Source organism: Pogona vitticeps, chromosome 4, assembly GCF_051106095.1.
Source record: "Pogona vitticeps strain Pit_001003342236 chromosome 4, PviZW2.1, whole genome shotgun sequence".
NCBI classification, from domain to species: Eukaryota; Metazoa; Chordata; class Lepidosauria; order Squamata; family Agamidae; genus Pogona; species Pogona vitticeps.
Window position 1 is genome coordinate 158,342,643 of NC_135786.1, and position 18,822 is coordinate 158,361,464.

The following is an 18,822-nucleotide window of genomic DNA, read 5'->3' on the forward strand; positions in this document are numbered from 1 at the left end:
CCCTGTGTTTTGTGGATGTTTTACAGAATTGTTATTAAGAGCTAACAATGCCACATACACAGGCAAAGCATCCTAGGCCTTTGCGGCCTCCGTTTCCCTCCAGGAGGCCTGTATATTGCAAGTGGCTTTTGAATCACAATTAATTTCCATAACAGCGTTTGATGCACTACATTCTACACCTAAATAAGTTCTAAAGGAATTCATGCTTATCTTTACCTGTAAGTGCTGTAAGATTTTTTTAAATGTAGTTTTTTACACATGGCTTCTCTATTTTGGCTTAATTTTTGTAAAATAAATAATGACACAGTGTAAAATGTCATGTGTTGTTGTTCATATGAGATTGCATTTATCTAATTTTCAGACCTGCTAAAGACCAGATGATTTTTTATTATGTCCCGATATGTAAAACCATAGACTTCAAAGAGTGTGTATTTTCTTTTTCACATGACTGTATGCATGCCAATTTGCTAATTTATGTCCCGTACTAGTGATAAGTACAGTACAAACACCTTCACTGGGGGTCCAAAGAAAGTTCTGGGCATCAGGGTTTGGTAATATTTTGGCAAATGTGTATGTGTTACAAGGTCTTCCACCTGTTAAATGTTAATGCCGCTTTTCTTCATGGAGACCCACAATGTGCTTGTGCATGAAGGAAATTCAATGACTATGGCACTTTTATCACTCTAAAGCATTAGAATATTTTAAGAAAACCTGCAATAAAATTCTGTTGGAGATATGGCATTCCTAAAACTACAAGGTATCATATATTTTGCCCTAAAATCACAGAGTGAAGGAAATCTGCTGTGAGAGAAAATCAAAAACATGACAACTTATTATTTATCTCTGTAACATGTGGTTATCTTGTAATGTTAATCTCTGTAACATATGGTTATTTTATCTCATGTCAACCAAAAATTCTAAGACTTCGAAATTACTGTCCATTTCTTGTGTATCGCCTATGTGGGCATGGATATCCATTATGTTTTCTGTCGCATCAGTACCAGAACCTTAGGAAAAACTCTTCTTGGTGGCTGGCTGCTCCCAAGTTCTGGAACCCATCACTCAGGAAGGCCTGCCTAACAATCTCTGACCCTCCCTGGCAGGCAAAGCCATTTATTTAGACAAGCCCATAAACAAACTTCTTATGGCAACAGCAAATATCTTCCATCTGGTTTAATTGATTGGTTTATGGATATATTTTACTTGCCTTGTTTGTCTGTTTTTTTTAAATGTCTTATTGTGTTTATTTTATTTATTTTAACTGCCTTAAGCATTATTTTTGGAAATGTGGGGCACAAATTTAACAAACAACTAAATAAAGGAAAAGCAAAATAAAAGCTGTAACAACTTTACATTACATTTACATCAAAGCACATCCGTTAACTTGCAGCAGAAACCATGTGTGTTTAGTCAGAAATACTGTATGTCCCATGATTTAAGCTTTACCCCAAAGCAAATGGCCTTTTCTTTTGGGTAAAGCTTGCAGCCACAATGATAAAATGCCAAGTCAAGATTTGCACCGTTGTCTTATTTGTAACTTCTCTTTTCATTTCCATCATCATCTGTATCCTCATTCTCATTATTAGATTATTAGTTACAGATAGCTTGATATCCTAAAGGAACTCTGATACAGTAGAAATGTGCAGTCAATATGCGGCAACTAGCTTCCCATTTACAACTTGCCTCTTCTCCCCTCAGAATCATCTAGGGCAGTAACAGTGAACTTTTTTGGGCCCGAGTGCCCAAACTGAAAAACATCACCAACAACCCAGCAGGTGGCGGGCAACGGTGGAAGTGGCGGCGGAAGGGGGAATCCCAGGCATGGAGATGCCTCGAGACCCCACTCCAGATCCGCTGCAAGCGCCAACTGCTCCAGATCCTGGCCTGCTGCCTGTCAGGGTGCCAGCACCGCGGCTGCAGCCGCCTCCTCAAATTTGGCTGCACAGGGGGAGGGGAGTAGCGATATGGCAACTTATGGCTTGCGTGCCCGCAGAAAGGGCTCTGCGTGCCAGCCGTGGCATACGTGGCATAGGTTCGCCATCACTGGTCTAGGGGGTTTCTACATCTCACTCCTTAGGTTTATAAGGAAAGATCAGGCACCCTGAATCCCTGGGCCATAAAGAAACTTCTGCAGCTGAGGAGCGTTCAGAAGGTGAACCACTTGCTGGCACCCTAACCCCCACCACAAAACTGGAAATGTGCTTTTTACAAAGAGATGAAAGAGCAAAATGTAGATGAGAAGTCATATCCTAGATTTCAGGCTCTCAAGAGTAGTCACAGGTGAGTAGATTTCATGAGACAAAAGGACATCCACTTTTCTGTCTGTGAGGTGGATAATCTTTCCCATGCTTTCCACCCACAGGAGATAATGTTTGCCCTCTGTTAATAACACTCCTCACAGAACTTCCATGAGATTAAATACCTGTTATAACAGTTAAGGTGGGTTCATCTTTGACTGCTGCTTCAAGTGCTTGCATAATTTCTCTGTACATTTGTCTAAAAGAAGGAAGGGGTGCGTGGAAAAGAGCATTTAACCAATACTGTAGATAGAATAAAAGTTGAGGAACTCCCTCCATTGGTACTATACCGGGTCAAATTACATACTTCTTCATTATGTTTTAGACAGGCAATAAACACTATATTGTTCCATCAAACCTTTAATGGTTACTAATGCTGCTTTCTAATTTTGTTGTAATTAACGTTTTGACTATTATTCTGATTTTTCTGCTACGATGTATTGGTTGCATTTGGTCTTACTGTTGCTTCTGTCTTCTGCCTTCTTCCCATTCTTGCTGATCATCATTATTGGCTTTACACCTCCGATAGGAGAGTGTCAGCCATTTGTACCTTTTGCTATTGGCTGGGGGAGCTGTTTTAGGTAGGTATGTCATTTTTCCACACTACTCCAGTGAGTCTGAATATGGAATCACGTGGTTCCTACCCACCTAGTTACTACCAAGAGAGGAAGAACATGCCTATGATTCCCATCTTCAGACATTTAGAAGAACACATGGGAATGTAACTTTCTAAAATGGCTTCCATCCGAATGCAATCTTAGGGAAGGGTTACTTTATGAAAATGAATCAGGAGATGGATCAGAGTTTTTAAAATTGGGTTAAAGTCATGTGGTTGTCACATGGTACCGTATTTTTCGCTCCATAAGACGCACCTTTCCATAAGACGCTCCAATTTTTTAGGAGAAGAAAACAGGAAAATATAATCTGTTTTCTTCGCTCCATAAGACGCACAGACTTTCCAACCCCCTGTTTTGTGGGGGAAAAGTGCGTCTTATGGTGCGAAAAATACGGTACTTTGGTCGATGTGTGTTTCTTCTTTAAATCCATTTTAAAGCTGTGTTGTATATTGGTTGAGAGGGCTACATGGGCTTTTAAAATAATTGCAGCTGAGGCTTTGTCCTGTGCACACCCACCGGCACACTGGCCACTTACTGCTGCTGCTGTGGTGTGTGTTTTTTTAATTTCTTTCAAATTGACAAATCGATATCTTAATATTGCAGATGGAAAAACACCCCAATGGTTTCCTGCAGCCCTTGAAAGCCAAACAGAGGCTCTTCTTTCAGTAAGTTTTTTGAAGTGACAGCAGCCTTCTCTCTTCAGAGAGGACGCCCAGTTGGGACAGACACAGACACACAGACACACACAGGGGAGCAAAGGCACGAGACATTGACAAAGCCCCATAGCTTCTGGGCTTGTAAAGGAGGGAACACATTCCCTTCGTGCTGGCGGCTTTTTAAAAATGTCTTTCAAACTAGGATATCACTATCTCAGTATAACAGACAGAAAAATAAAACAGGTCAGGCTGCAGCTCAACACAGGCACACAGGCACACACACACGGAGAGGGAAGCCCAGTGGAAAAGGAGAGGGAAGGGGCAGCAGGGTCTGGTAAGAGGAAAGCACACAGTGAATGGTGAGATTGGTAAATCCCACAGACATTTACACTGACAGAGGCATTCTCATATGCTAAGCGATCCAAACTAAATTGATTTCACAAGCTAGTTAAAATAAACAAATGTCTTGCTGCCCAATAAAAGACCTCAATTTCTGACCAAAAAACTGACATCACAAGGGGGAAAATAAGCTTCTATATGCATTGTGTAGTCATCTTTTAAAAATATCAATTTAAAACATGCTAAACCCAATTTATATGTTTTTTCCTAGTGTAACCACATTCTTAGACATGATAAAGAAAGTGAACATAATCCAAAATGTATCTAAAATGAGCGCAAGGAGGAACATTGTGAGCTTCAGCAAATAAAAATATTTAACAAAGAAGACCTTGCAGCCCTTCTGGATCTTCTATTTTAGTACTTTTTCACTTCCTATGAGGCTACCCAGTGTTTTAACACCAAAATTAGTATTGTTTGAGAGGATCTGAGCAGATCTTAGACCACGGATACATCTAACCGAATTGTGTTGATCAAGATTTGCAGCAGCTATTCAGGGTTCCAGGCAGTACTCTCTCCTAACCCTGCCTTCCAATGGCAGTGTTTGAACTTCGAATACTCTGCGTACAAAAGTATGTGCTCTACTAGGGAGTTAGGGACTCTTCCCTTTGTTCTGCCTTCATGATTCAGATGTCTTAGACCTCCGCAAGACATATTCCACCATTGCACTGTGTTGTGAAGCTGGCCCTACCAGCGAAGCATAAGCTCTGGCACATTCCATCAGGCTAGTCTGACTTCAGGTACAGCCTCGAAAGCAGATAGTGTGTGTCTGTCACCCAAGAACTATTCTAGTTAAGTAAGGAGAGCCTTGGTCACCAGAAAGATAGCCAGCAAATTGCAATAAATTAGCCATAGGAAACTACAAATGAAATATTTGTGATCTCTACATATAGAAGGACTACCTTCTATCATGTCTTAAGTCAAGAGATTCAAAGTAAACTAATTGTGCATTGATATGTAGAATACTGGTGTTAATACTGCCCAGCATTTATACTGGGTGTTTATATCCAAGTTTTACCAGTTCATTCTGGGACATTATTTTCAAAACTGACACAACCTTAATACATCAGGATTCATTACACTGTTATAAACATTACAATTCAAGAGCATATACTCGTGAAACAGTAATGGAAATAGTCTGACCGACACCAAATCCACCCTACTTATTGCCTTTGCAATCTAAAGGGCTGAACTTTACACAGATGTTGCCTCATCTGTGCAGCTTGTACAAGAAAATGATTAATCTTCCATGATATTTGTCACAATTATCCAACATAACCAATAGCTTATTTGCTCACTCTAGAAACTGCATCATAGACAAAAACAAAGGAATTTTAGAAATCTGATATACATCACCCTATCGTCTGTGAATCTGAATCAGTCACGAATGCTTATTTTAAAAACATGAATGATCAGGTCCATTAAACATAACTTGGGGAGTGTGGAATAGCCCATGGATTGTCATTTGAGGCAGTAATTGGTAATCAGCCAATAGTTAACCAATGTAAAGCCACAATTATAAAATGGTACACAAGATTTTACTCAATGAAATTCTGAAATGACCCCTTACTGGAATTACCCTCAGATCCTGTGCTGTTTTGAAATTAATGTGCCTTTAAGTGCATACAAAATTGTGTAACTTGAAAGATTGTGTACATTACACATAAAACCTCTTTTAAGATATCCTTTTTAAGGAAGCAGATTTTAGGCCACATAAGGGGTGGGGTTCATTTCTCAGATGTCTAACCTATACCTAATTTGGATTCTGCTGTTAAATTCTCTCTCTCTCTCTCCTAGCACAGCATCACAGCATCTAAAATTCTCTCCACCTATCACTTCCATGTTTTTAATTATCTTTTGGTTGCTCTAACAATGGTATTGTATGAATACTTTTCTGCAAGTGAAAGTAGTCTGTGTGTTTAGCAGAGGAATTGTAAGGAATAACCCTAAACCTCAAGTATGGAGAGGAGACAAAATATTCACTGCAAATATTTGGCCTTGTTTCAGCAAAGAATCTGGTCCTATGACTTTCCCTTTTGTAGGGTTATAGCACAATCCATATGCTTTCCCAATGCCATAAATGCCCTTCCTTGTTTTATCGTTGGGGAACAGCAGCAGTTCTTGCAATAACCTTTGACTAAAGACGCATGTGATGTTTTTCCTTTTTTCCTACCTCTGCGTTTCTGTCAAATGTTCACTTTCTGTGATCAGTTCTAAAACGAATATTCTATGAATCATTTCTCCTCAATGACAGAGACAGATTACTGATGTTGGATTTCAGTCCGCATTATTTAAAAAAAAAACATTTTATTGGTTTTTCCAATAGATCTACATTCAATTCGTGCTTGTTAAACATCGTGTTACGTGGAATGCTTATAATTATTTGTTTTTTGCGTCTTGGTGTCTTCTTAGTTGTTCTTTCAAAATCTATACATTTGTTAAACATTTAAACAATTCATGTGTCTATTTCAGTGTACAATTTTGGCTACTATCATAATATTGCTCTCTTAGTATATAATGTTCTCAAAATCTAATAACATACCTAATAAAAGTAATTCTGGTTTCAAATCTATATAATTTTGAGGTGATTTAACTGACCAACTTTGTATTTTATACCAATAATAACTAAAGAGGTTCCTAACACATAGTAGATGTTATCTAAAGCATTTTATACAGATTTTCTTTATATAATTGTTTAGCCATTTCTATCTCCACATTTTCTATCATGCCTATATCAATATCATACCTAATATATGTTAATTAAGTACTGTACTATTTATTTTACCTCATCCTTATATCTAGCTTCAATTTACCTCAAGAACCACCGTGTTATGCCTTTACCCTAATTAGTGATCCCTTATTTAAGTTTAATTCCCTTTTCTAATATGTCCCCTTACAATTCCAGAAGTTAGGTATATACATGCTTTCAATGTTGAAGGCCACCTTAATATTTTTTCCCTTTTCATCTTTCTAAGTAACTCCTCTTGTTTGTATTTTCCCAATTCTTATTTCTATCTCTCTAAAAATTCTGCCATCCCTTGTACCATGTGAGAGCATTTTATACACTTGATCTATCTCCAATAGATCTTCCAGGCTATTTTTAATTAAATCTGCTGATTCTCTCCCCTTATCTTCCTTTAGCACACCTAAAACTCTCCTCGGTTCCAGGGTTAGAATTAGATCTCCTCAATTTTCTCCTCTGATTTCCTCCAGCCCCTCCTTTGATTGGCACACATCTTCCATCACCCTCTCATTTCCTTTCACATTATTCCCTACCTCCTCTTGATTATAGTCCTTCCTTAACTGCTGCTTGAATAATTTCACCTCTTCGTTGTGGGATCTCACTATTTCTAAAATTGCTTGAAGGGTAGGTAGATTTTGTTTCATCCCAAAAATTTTATTGTTGTAGCATTATGTCCCAGATATCAAATAATTGTATTCCAAGTGAAAGTTGTCCAGATGCTTAAAGTAATCAGAATTGGTCCAATTCCATCAATACTTGCTTCCGTAGGTCCACTTTAATAGATTGCTCATCTTTAGGGTTAAACTTTAATCCAGTCTCAGACGTAAAGGGTTTTCCCCACTCAAAAACTCAAGGACACTTGCTCACCAGTTCACTCGATGTTTGTATTCATGGCCTGAAGTATTTTATAATCCAGCCCCAGAAGCAATCCATTCCAGTATTAATTCTGTCTCGGCCTGTGCTCCAGTCAAGTTCAGAACTCAGGATGAAGTTTAAATATTCCACTTTGTCTGGATTAGGCTTTCTAGGGTTAATTTATCTATACTTCAGTTCAATCCTAAAAGAAGAAGAAGAAGAAGAAGAAGAAGAAGAAGAAGAAGAAGAAGAAGAAGAAGAAGAAGAAGAAGAAGAAGAAGAAGAAGAAGAAGAAGAAGTTCAAACCTCCATAGAGTATTCAAGGTTATTGTTCTAGGCTTTTTGCCAAGCTGTAGATAGCTGTAGCTATAAACAAGTTTAATTTCCCAGCGTTGTTTAGCTAATGATAGTTTTGAGAGAAACATTTTTAAGTTTCTAACAACAAAGTAATACTAAACTTCCTTCCTTGAAGTCTAATTAAATGTCTAATTAATGTCCTATTTATTTTCTTTGCTCAAGGACACTTGGTGAGCAAGTGTCCTTGAGCAAGTATCTCTCTCTAGATTCACCGCTGCTCTATAAGTAGTGGGGATAGAAGACGATATTTCTGTAATAGGGATTGTCTCATCCAGGGGTAGTTATAAAGCAGTACAGTTAAAAAATATTTCTCACCCAGTGGTAACACAATGTTAATTTGCTGATTTATCACTTCTCCATTGCCGGCTGCCGACGACTTGCAATCAAGCTATTTCAGCTGCTTGTTTCCGCCCACTGGTTGACTGGGGAGTTTCCTGGATCAAACGGGGGTAACCGCCATGCCCCCATGATCAACAAGCTTATCCCCCATTTCACCACCTCTTCGGGGTGGTTTTAACTCCCTGGGGGGTCCCAAACAGGTTGGAATTCAGCCCAGGGGATGGAGCTCCATCCTCCCCCTGCTGTCTCATCACAGCATCAAGCTGGAAGTCCTAGTCTGCATGCAGTTATTATTTTGCCACTTCTGATTGTTCTACTTGTTAATTTTCTGAACATTTTAATATTTTTAAATGAAAGGAATAATCTTTTATCACTAATTCTGACGTCTTCACTAATTTTGCTAGCTTTCTAGGCAATGAAATCTGTAGACATTTGTTAAAAAAATTAAGCAATACTAATCAAAATACTGTACTAATTCTGACTGATATTAGAAGGGGAGGGATACGTTCTTGCAAGGTTATGATATGTGAACTACAAGTGATACTGAATACTTCAAAGGGATATTGGACATTTCCAGAGAAGATGCACCCAGTGCTACATAAATACTTCTACAGTCCGCTCTCACAGATTGCAGCACACTCTACTATTGTTGGCACAAAAATATTTGGATGCAGGCTCTCTGAAGCACCTCATCTCCCATTTTTTTTCATAAACTTCCAAACAGGAAGAAGTGCCACTTTAGATAGTCTGAAAGCTCCCTGCGTTTTTATTTTCCAGGGAGGCATTTCTATTGGTCCCACTAGCCTCAAAGGTGCCCTTGGTAAGTAAGGGTGTGAGAGAGAGCCTTTTCAGTGGCTGCTCCCAGCTTCTGGACCACTTTGCCAAGGGAGGCCAGGCTGGTCCCCGTCCATGCAGTCTTTCCACCAACTTTCGACCAGGACTGGAAATCTGTTTCAGACAATGTCTTTTTTTTTTCTCCAAACCTGCCTTTGATATACAGTGGAGTCTTGACTTGAGAACTTAATCCGTATTGGAAGGCGGTTCTCAAGTCAAAAAGTTCTCAAGTCAAATCTGCATTTCCCATAGGAATGCATTGAAAACCATTTAATCCGTATCTGCTCTTTTCCGTCCATAGAAACTAATGGGAAGCTGCTATTCCGCCTTCGACCACTAGAGGTGGATATTTTGTTTCTTTTTTTCTTAGGTCAAGAAAGGTTCAGGGAAGGCAGGGAAAATACAGTCCAGGCAGTACAGTACCAGGCAGTCTGAAGACTGTCTCCCAATCCACTCTCTAAACGCTGGGAGGAGTGAGGAAGCAGACAGGCACCCTTTTCACTGGCCAAGAGTTAACTGAAAGTTCACTTTTTGCACTTTCCCTGCCTCCCACGTGGGTTTTTTTCAGTTCTTAACTCAAATCTAAGTACTTAAGTCAAGTCAATATTTTCCTATGAGAGTGGTTCTTAAGTCAAAATGTTCTTAACTCAAGCCGTTCTTAAGTCAAGACCCCACTGTATTCTGACATCCTGCTGGGTATCACTGACTCTACATCTTTGATTCATCTTGTTTGTTTTCTGCTACAACTAAATAGGCTTGGCTCTGGCCTGCTCTTGGACTTTGCCTTTAGATCTTCTGTACCTATTTTCCCTGACCCCGTCATATGATTCTGTTAGCTTGACTTTTGCATTGACTTTGACCCTGATTCTAGACTCCTCTGGTCTGGCCTTCTTACTCAGCTTGTCAAAACCTTCCATTTGAAGGCAGCCTACCTGAAAGGAGGATAACAAGTAGTTTCTAGTAGTTTTCATGTCTACCAGGAGCAAAACTCTTTCTAAAAAAAAATCCTTGAAGGTTACTGATGTCATCAGTATGAGTAGTCCCTCTTCCAATAAATACTACAACAATTTCACACCATTACTGTGTTCAAAGTTACTGCTGGGGTGGCTCGAGGTTCAAGAAATGAGGGCACTGTACCACAGAATTTCAGGGCAAGGCATTCCCTTCAGCTGTCTATGGTTGTTTGGAACATAGTTGAAAAGATAATGGGGTTATTAATTGCTCATTCAGGGACGTGGTGGCGCTGCAGGCTAAACCGCAGAAGCCTGTGCTGCAGGGTCAGAAGACCAAGCAGTCGTAAGATCGAATCCACGTGACGGAGTGAGCTCCCGTCACTTGTCCCAGCTCCCGCCAACCTAGCGGTTTGAAAGCATGCAAATGCAAGTAGATAAATAGGGACCACCTCGGTGGGAAGGTAACAGCGTTCCGTGTCTAAGTCGCACTGGGCATGTGACCAAGGAAGATTGTCTTCGGACAAAACGCTGGCTCTATGGCTTGGAAACGGGGATGAGCACCACCCCCTAGAGTTGAACACGACTGGACAAAAATTGTCAAGGGGAACCTTTACCTAATTGCTCATTCAAGAACAAGCCATGTACAAATATTTTACATTACATCTGGAATAGTGTCAACAATATACTGTTGCTGAGAAAATCACTTCTTTAGCTATTGTGAGGATTTTAGCTAAGTACACAAGGAAAAGAGAAACCTGAGGGGAGCAGCAGATAACATCACCACCCTAATATCCTGGCATTTCTGTCCTACAAGTCTTGGCTCCATTACAGCACTGATACAAGACTCAATGCAATGCACTGATACAAGACTCAATGCAATACACTGAAATCTGACCATCGGGGGCAGTTTTTAGTAACTACATGGCTTGATATAGTACCTTTATACTGACATAAACTTCCCTCAGTGACTGGCTGCCTGAGTGGGATTTTTTAAATGGATTGTTGTGCCTTTCAACTTTGAATGTGTTTTTAGTATTGCTTTTGTTTACCATTTCTTAGAGTGGTATTTGAACCTTTTTAGTATTTGTGTTGTGTACTTATTGTTTTTAGCTCTAAATATTGTATTCAATGTAAGCTGCCTTGAGTCCTTTTTAAGGAGAAAGGCAGGGTAAAAATATTTTAAGTAATAAAAGAATAAATGTCTCTGTTATATGCAAGCCAACAGCAACCTGATACGGTAACTGAGAGAAGTCTGATTAAAATATTCAGGCCTTAATGACAATTGTTTACATGGCCATTTATCTAGACATGAAACAAAAATAAGCCAAGGCCTCTTTATCTTCCAAAAGAGGTTTTTTCCCCATGCTTTTCAGTTCGTTTCAGCCTCCAATTAACCCCATGATCATATACATAAATCAAGGCTTGAAACCCATTAGGTTCTTATGTCAAGGTAATAGTTCAAATTGTGAAGCTTTGAGGAATGCAATTTGAAAACCTGCAAAAAGCTACATTTGGTTTGAAGAACATTTCAATTAAAGGGCCATGAAAAGTATCACATCTGTGAGAACATTGTCTCCTAGATAAAGGATGTGTCAAGTCTTTTTTGACCACATTTTCTCCTCATGGCTAATTTCAGTGCAACAAATAGCTTGCAGTTAATTTGCATTTTGGCAAGTATATACTTTCCAGAATCTAATGTTTATATACAGTACCATTGTTATTGTGAAGGAAGCATTCGGATATTTTGAAGTTACTTCTAAATATACTGATTTACCACAAAGTTAATAGCGATGAGTTAGAAATATTGAATTTACAAGAAAATTTGGATACTTACAACAAGACCGATAGCATTTCTTTTGTATGGGCGGTTCAACATTATTTTTGTGGTCTTGTTCTCTGTGGTAACCAAAATAGTTTTATATTGGCCTTTACTTTGGTCAGAGGCAGGCATTTCATTAGAAGTAGAATGGTGTGGTACCAGGGTGAAGTGGATATGCACAGCTGAATGGTCAACTCTATTCTGTATTCATCAAAACATAAAATTACTCAAAGCCAAAAGATATAGACCTGAAGTCTTAATTGCTTCCTATTTATTGATTGATTACATTCCACTTTTCTTTCTTCAAGAAAGTGTTGTAGAAGGCAATTTAATTCTTGGCAAGCAGCAATCATGTGTATCTATTGTTGGCTTCCTTTAGGAAAATTACATAGCATTATTCTTTAATTTCTTTTGATAAAGTCATAGAATAATGGAGTTCATGCCATTGTCTGATCAATTCTAATGAATTTTTAAAGTAATGCCAAAAATTGCAAATAATGGAATTAACTACACAACAAATTAACTAAAAAAACAAAATGATAACAGTACTAAATTATTTTCTTTGCCTTTTTACATGTTATATGATGAATTACTTTAAATAATAAATTTCTAAACTCTGTAACTTGTTTAATGTCAAAATATGATGAACTTTCTCTTCCTACCGTGTTTCCACGAAAATAAGACAGGGTCTTATATTAATTTTTGCTCCAAAAACACATTAGGGCTTATTTTCAGGGGATGTTTTATTTTTTTCATGTACAACAATCTACATGTATTCAAATACAGTCATGTCATCTTTTGGTTGCTGCACAATGGTGGAAGTCGGGGTTTCACTTAACTGGGATTTATTTTGGGGGTAGCGCTTATATTAGGAACATCCTGAAAAATCATACTAGGGCTTATTTTCAGGTTAGGTCTTATTTTCAGGAAACAGGGTAGAAGAAGCAAATGTATTTTCTTTTAGTAAAAGTAAGGAGGGGTTAGAGGGATACAGTATAATAGTAATGTCAAATGAGTCTGCTGCATTTGCTTTAAAAATGTCCTGCATATTTTAATGACTTTTTACAAAATGAAAATAGGGAACATAGAAGGGTCATTCAAAAAAGGACAAGTTTCTCCATTTTGAAGAACATATGGCCACATGAGTCTATTGCTCCCCGAAATGAAGACGCAAGACAACAATTCTTTGGATTTAAATATGGGCCACACTTTATTAAACCAATTTAAATGCCACCAAATAAACCAATTCCAAAATTGAGGGGGCCTGCGGTAGTGCGGGGAAATAATGCCAAATAATTCCTTTTCAGTCAATGGGTGAGTCTCAGGCCCCAGGTCCCAGCTGTCTAATGACCGGAGGAACCTATAAAGCCACAATTAACACCCCGGACCTCTAGCCATCATATTTGATGACCTTTGGTCCGAAAGTGGTCCAGCGCATCAGCCTCCTTCAGCCCTGTAATCGCATGATCCGCAGAGCCGTCAGGACCAATGCGCTGTTGGCTTTATCATCATTACAAAAGGGACACACCGTGACAACCAGTTATTCCTGCACTACCTGCCAGTGTGACCGATTATAAAAAACCACCATCAAATGCCAACAAATCCTTTTCCAGTGTGGGATAGGCGAAAAATCCCCCCATCCAAAAGCCAATCAGGATAGAGATCAAAAATTCCTATCCGGCCCCACAAAAGGCGACCCCAACAAACACACTAGAAAGAGGGTGGGCGGGTGGGTGCCAAAAGCGAAAGAGGATCGAACAACGGACTGGCGCTTCCTTATGTAGCGCCGGTCTGCACCAAAAACATCACGTGGCCCAGGTTTCTTGCTTGTCCCAGGGCCAAGGGAGCAAAGAACGCTGCGCAGCTCCATGGCGCCACTCCTGCACGCGAGTACTTCTGTGAAAAAGGAAAGGGCTGTAAGCTGGCACATAGATTTCTCTTGTGACACCACTGTTTATCGTTGCTTTCATGAATCCGAAAGCAATGTTTTGGCCCTTTCAGAACAACACATTTCTCACTCTGCAATGCAACAAAATAGTTAATACTGATAAAATTGCTTTCTACTTGAATATCATAATAACAGTGATTTTAAGTTTTTGGAACATCATGTCATAACCTGCCAGTCCAGACCTGCATGTTTTCAGTACTGAACTAACTTTACACTGAACATACTAAAAACACCACTGAATGACCTAGGGGTTGCTGGGCTGTTGCTTTTTTCCTGAATTTCTCAAAAAAGGAAGGAAGGAAGGAAGGAAGGAAGGAAGGAAGGAAGGAAGGAAGGAAGGAAGGAAGGAAGGAAGGAAGGAAGGAAGGAAGGAAGGAAGGAAGGAAGGAAGGAAGGAAGGAAGGAAGGAAGGAAGGAAGGAAGGAAGGAAGGAAGGAAGGAAGGAAAATATAATTAAATCAAGTGTATATTTGTCGTCAATCATTCATGAAAGGTTTTTCAGTGTCCAAAGATTTGGGACACTGGTCTTTGTAAAAAAAAAATCATGGTGGCATATCATACTTACACAAGCTTACTTTATTTTAATATACTAATATACCACAGTAGATGAAATAGTAAATTCTGCACATACTGTATGGAGGTATCTGTAAGGCAGCAATGGCTTTTATTGTTTTCTGCACATAGATGTTGCAGCCATCAAAGTACTTTAATAGGATTAGCTTATACAGTGGTGCCCCGCATAGCGAGGTTAATCCGTTCCAGATTAACCTTCGCTATGGGAAAACATCGTAAAACGGATCCAAAAAAACCATTGGAACTCATTAAACAAATTTTAATGCATTCCAAATGGGCCCAAAACTCACCGTTCTCCGATGTTTTCCCTTGTTCCAGCAGCCATCTTGGGTGTACCGGCGGCCATTTTGAGCGTCCTGGCAGCCATTTTGGGTGTACCGGCGCCCATTTTTTGTGTTCTGGTGGCCATCTTGGGTGTAGCAGTGGCCATTTTTTTGTGTTCCGGCGGCCATCTTGGTTGTACCGGCGGCCATTTTGAGAGTCCCGGTGGCCATCTTGGGTGTACCAGCACCCATTTTTGTGTTCCGGCGGCCATTTTGGAACCGCTGAACAGCTGTTCCCCCATCGTAATGCGAGCATGCCCTCACATTAGCGATGGGGAAATCCGCATCGCAATGCGGATTCATTGTTCAACAGTGCACTCGTTATACGAGGCACCACTGTATATTACAAGATCATTCGCTAAAGATTTGTTATTAATTTTTAATAGCACTTTTTGTCAAAGAAGGACAAGTTTTACATTTCTGTTTTCTGAATTGTACCTACCACATTTAGCCAACTGTTGCTCCCTTGTAGCTTTGCTTTATTTTCCATATGCTTCATTTTGCTGTTTTCCTTTTAGTACATCTCCCCTAAGTGGCTAAATCAGAACTTCCTGCTTTTGCTCTCTGCAGAGCACCCTGCAGTGCTGAGTTGTGTAGTTGAAGCTCCACCCTACCATATTTTATTTTATTTTTAAAGTAAGGGTGAAAGGAAGTGCCATCTATAAAAGAACAGGGGGATTCCATTAGACATATAGCATCAATGCATAAGATTCTATTTTGGACAGAATGTTTGGAAAAACATTTAGGACAAAACTGATTTATCTTTTAAAATATTACTCTTATACTATGGGATCAATTTATCTTACAGAGGAAAATTAGCTATACTTAAGACTAGAAAAGAGGAGGAGAAATAAGAAATTATTCATATGCAATGATTTTCACCTTAATCAGCAATTAAATTTGATCATCTCATTCTAAATGGAGATGTAAAAACTCTTATCGACTTTCTTGGGAAAATTTGTTTTATACTATATTTCTAATAAATGAAACTTTATGGAGGGGGGAGAGACAGGGGTTGGAACTACACAACTTTCCATATATTAATGGATTGCAAGCCCCATCAATCCTAGTTAGCATAACACAAGCAATGATGGCAGCTGGTGTTCAGCATGTGGAAGGCCACATATTCCCCATACCTAAAGGTTATTACAGTATGTGAAAATAATAGCATTTATATAGAAGGGTTGTTTCAAAGCCTAGTTTTTTTTTTTAATAAACATCTTGTAAAATAAGCCAATATTATTGCTGTATTTAGAAATGGGTTAAACATCATTGTGGTGTTGTGGTCTGTGTATTGGACTAGAATTTGGGTTCATATCCTCACTTGACCGTGAAACTTACAACGTGACCTTTATATAGTCAAATTGCCTCTGCCTGAACTATCTTGCAGGGTTATTATGAGATTAAACTGGGGTACATTTTGTTGAGCTCACTGGAAGAAAGGCAGGACATAAAATATACCCATAGATAAACTATGTCCATGCTATCTATGCAGGTATTCCAGGGTTTAATTCCCAATATTTCCAGCCAAGTTGGGAAAGACTCCTACCCCAAATCCTTGTTAGCTGCTGCCAATCAGTGTAAAAACACTAAGCTACATTGCCAAATGCTTTGAAACCATTTAAAGCTGCTTCATATGTTCCTACATACTGGTATGCACCATTGGTGGAACTCAGTACAGTACAGTATCATGTCATTTCAGAACAGCCTGTGAAGACACGCATATACAAGAGTACTTGCAGAGGTACAAAGGATTTCTGTTTCCACACACCTTTTAAATAAGAATAATCTCAACTGGTTTTTGCTGTATTTTAAAATTTAAATTAGGGCATGCCCCAGTTAGTTGGGGGTCATATAACAGGGCAGTGTGAAGAGAGCACACTCCAGGCTGATGGAAGCTACTTCATTTTTTATTAAAGTCCTGTGGTGCATGAAGCAGAAAAAGCTAGAAAATACTGCCTCAAGGAACAGAAATACACCTAGAATTAAAGAATTTGGAGTCTGTGCTCCCGTTCAGCCTGGGAATTTGTTTTCTCTAGTACATCTGGGGTCACGATCATTTCATTTAACAAATCTCGTTTCCTTTCAGCAGTTGAATAGGGGATAGTGAGCATTAGAAATCCTTGCTGATATATTGTAAATTCCCAAAGATCTGTGACTTGACCTTGACTAGATTGGAAGTGATTGAACTCAATTCACTCTCAATGAAGATACACAGTTAAGGAAATAATTGGACACTGACACAAGTTTTGTTATTTTGGCCATTTACCAAAGTAAATTCAAGTTACAGTTAAATAATGAATAAGGGCTTAAAGTGCAATCTCTCAGCTCTAATTTGAAGATATACACATTCAAATTGAAGGAAGGGTTCAGGAATTACAGCTCTTTAAGATGTTGTTGTTTAGCTGTTAAGTCGTGTCCGACTCTTGGACCAGAGCACACCAGGCCCTCCTGTCTTCCACTGCCTCCTGGAGCTGGGTCATATTCACGTTGGTAGCTGCAATGATACTGTCCAACCATCTCGTCCTCTGTCATCCCCTTCTCCTCTTGCCTTCACACTTTCCCAACATCAGGGTCTTTTCCAGGGAGTCTTCTCCTCTCATGAGATGGCCAAAGAATTGGAGTCTCAGATTCAGGATCTGTCCTTCCAGTGAGCACTCAGGGTTTATTTCCTTCAAAATGGATAGGTTTGTTCTCCTTGCAGTCCAGGAGACCCTCAAGAGTCTCCTCCAGCACCACAATTCAAAAGCATCAATTCTTTGGCGGTCAGCCTTCTTTATGGTCCAGTTCTCAGTTCCATACATCGCTAATGGAAAAATCATAACTTTGACTATGCGGACCTTTGTCAGCAAGGTGATGTCTCTGCTTTTTAAGATGCTGTCGAGGTTTGCCATCACGTTCCTCCCCAGAAGCAGGCGTCTTTTAATTTCGTGGCTGCTGTCACCATCTGCAGTGATCATGGAGCCCAAGAAAGTAAAATCTGTCACCGCCTTCATATCTTCCCCTTTGATTTGCCAGGAGATGATGGGGCCAGTGCCATGATCTTAATTTTTTTGATGTTGAGTTTCAGACCGTTTTTTGCACTCTCCTCTTTCACCCTCATTACAAGGTTCTTTTATTCCTCCTCACTTTCTGCCATCAGAGTGGTATCATCTGCATATCTGAGGTTGTTGGTATTTCTTCCAGACAATCTTAATTCCAGCCTGGGATTCATCCAGTCCTTACTTTCACATGATGTATTCTGCATATAAGTTAAATAAGCAGGGAGACAGTATAATATTTAACCCTCTCTTTTTCAAGGGAGCAAACACAATGGGACAAGTGACTAAAAAACTGCTTTTTGGACAGGTATCGGCTATTCCTTTATTTCATCATCGGTTAAACAGGCAAAACGTATAGAGTTGATTCCAGATGTGGCATTTGCATTTGGAAGCTGTTGCTGTGACCCCACAACATGTGTTCAGTTCTGCTCTCAATGCAAGTGAAACAGGCCATCCTTGTGTTGCCAAAAAAAGAAAAGAAAAGAAAACCACCAGAGAGATAGCAGGAACATTGGGATTGGCCAAATCAATAGTTTGGTACATTCTGAGAAAACACACACACACTGGTGAACTCTGCAACACAAAAAAGCTCGGATGTCCAGGGAAGACAACAGTGGTGGATGATCATAAGGTCCTTTCCATGGTAAAGAAAAAACCCTTCACAACATTCAGCCAAGTGAAGAACACACTCCAGAAGGTAGGCATATCATTATCCAAGTCTGCCATAAAGAGAGGACTTCACAAGAGCAAATATAGAGGGTTCACTACAAGGTACAAACCATTCATAAGCCTCAAGAATAGGAAGGCCAGATTAGAATTGTCCAAAAAGTACTGTATCTTTAAAAGCCAATGTAGTTCTGGAACAGCATTCTTCGGACAGTAGAAACCAAGATCAACCTGTACAAATGATCGGAATAAAAAAGTATGGCGAAGGCTTGAAACGGTTCATGATCTGAAGCGTACCACATAATCAGTAAAACACGGTGGAGGGAGTGTGATGACATGGGCGTACATGGCTTCCAATGGCACTGGGTCACTAGTGTTTATTGATGGGCAGAAGACACAAGCAGC

The 18,822-nt window shown here is 39.4% G+C and overlaps 1 long non-coding RNA gene across 1 annotated transcript in view; it reads left to right on the forward strand.

Moving 5' to 3' along the window:
- The window catches only part of LOC140706849 (uncharacterized), a 62,124-nt gene that overhangs the window by 33,444 nt on the left and 9,858 nt on the right, over window positions 1-18,822 (forward strand). Inside the window, exon 2 of the long non-coding RNA XR_013545170.1 lies at window positions 3,518-3,579. This is a non-coding gene — a long non-coding RNA (uncharacterized LOC140706849). The remainder of the gene's footprint in view (window positions 1-3,517; window positions 3,580-18,822) is intronic.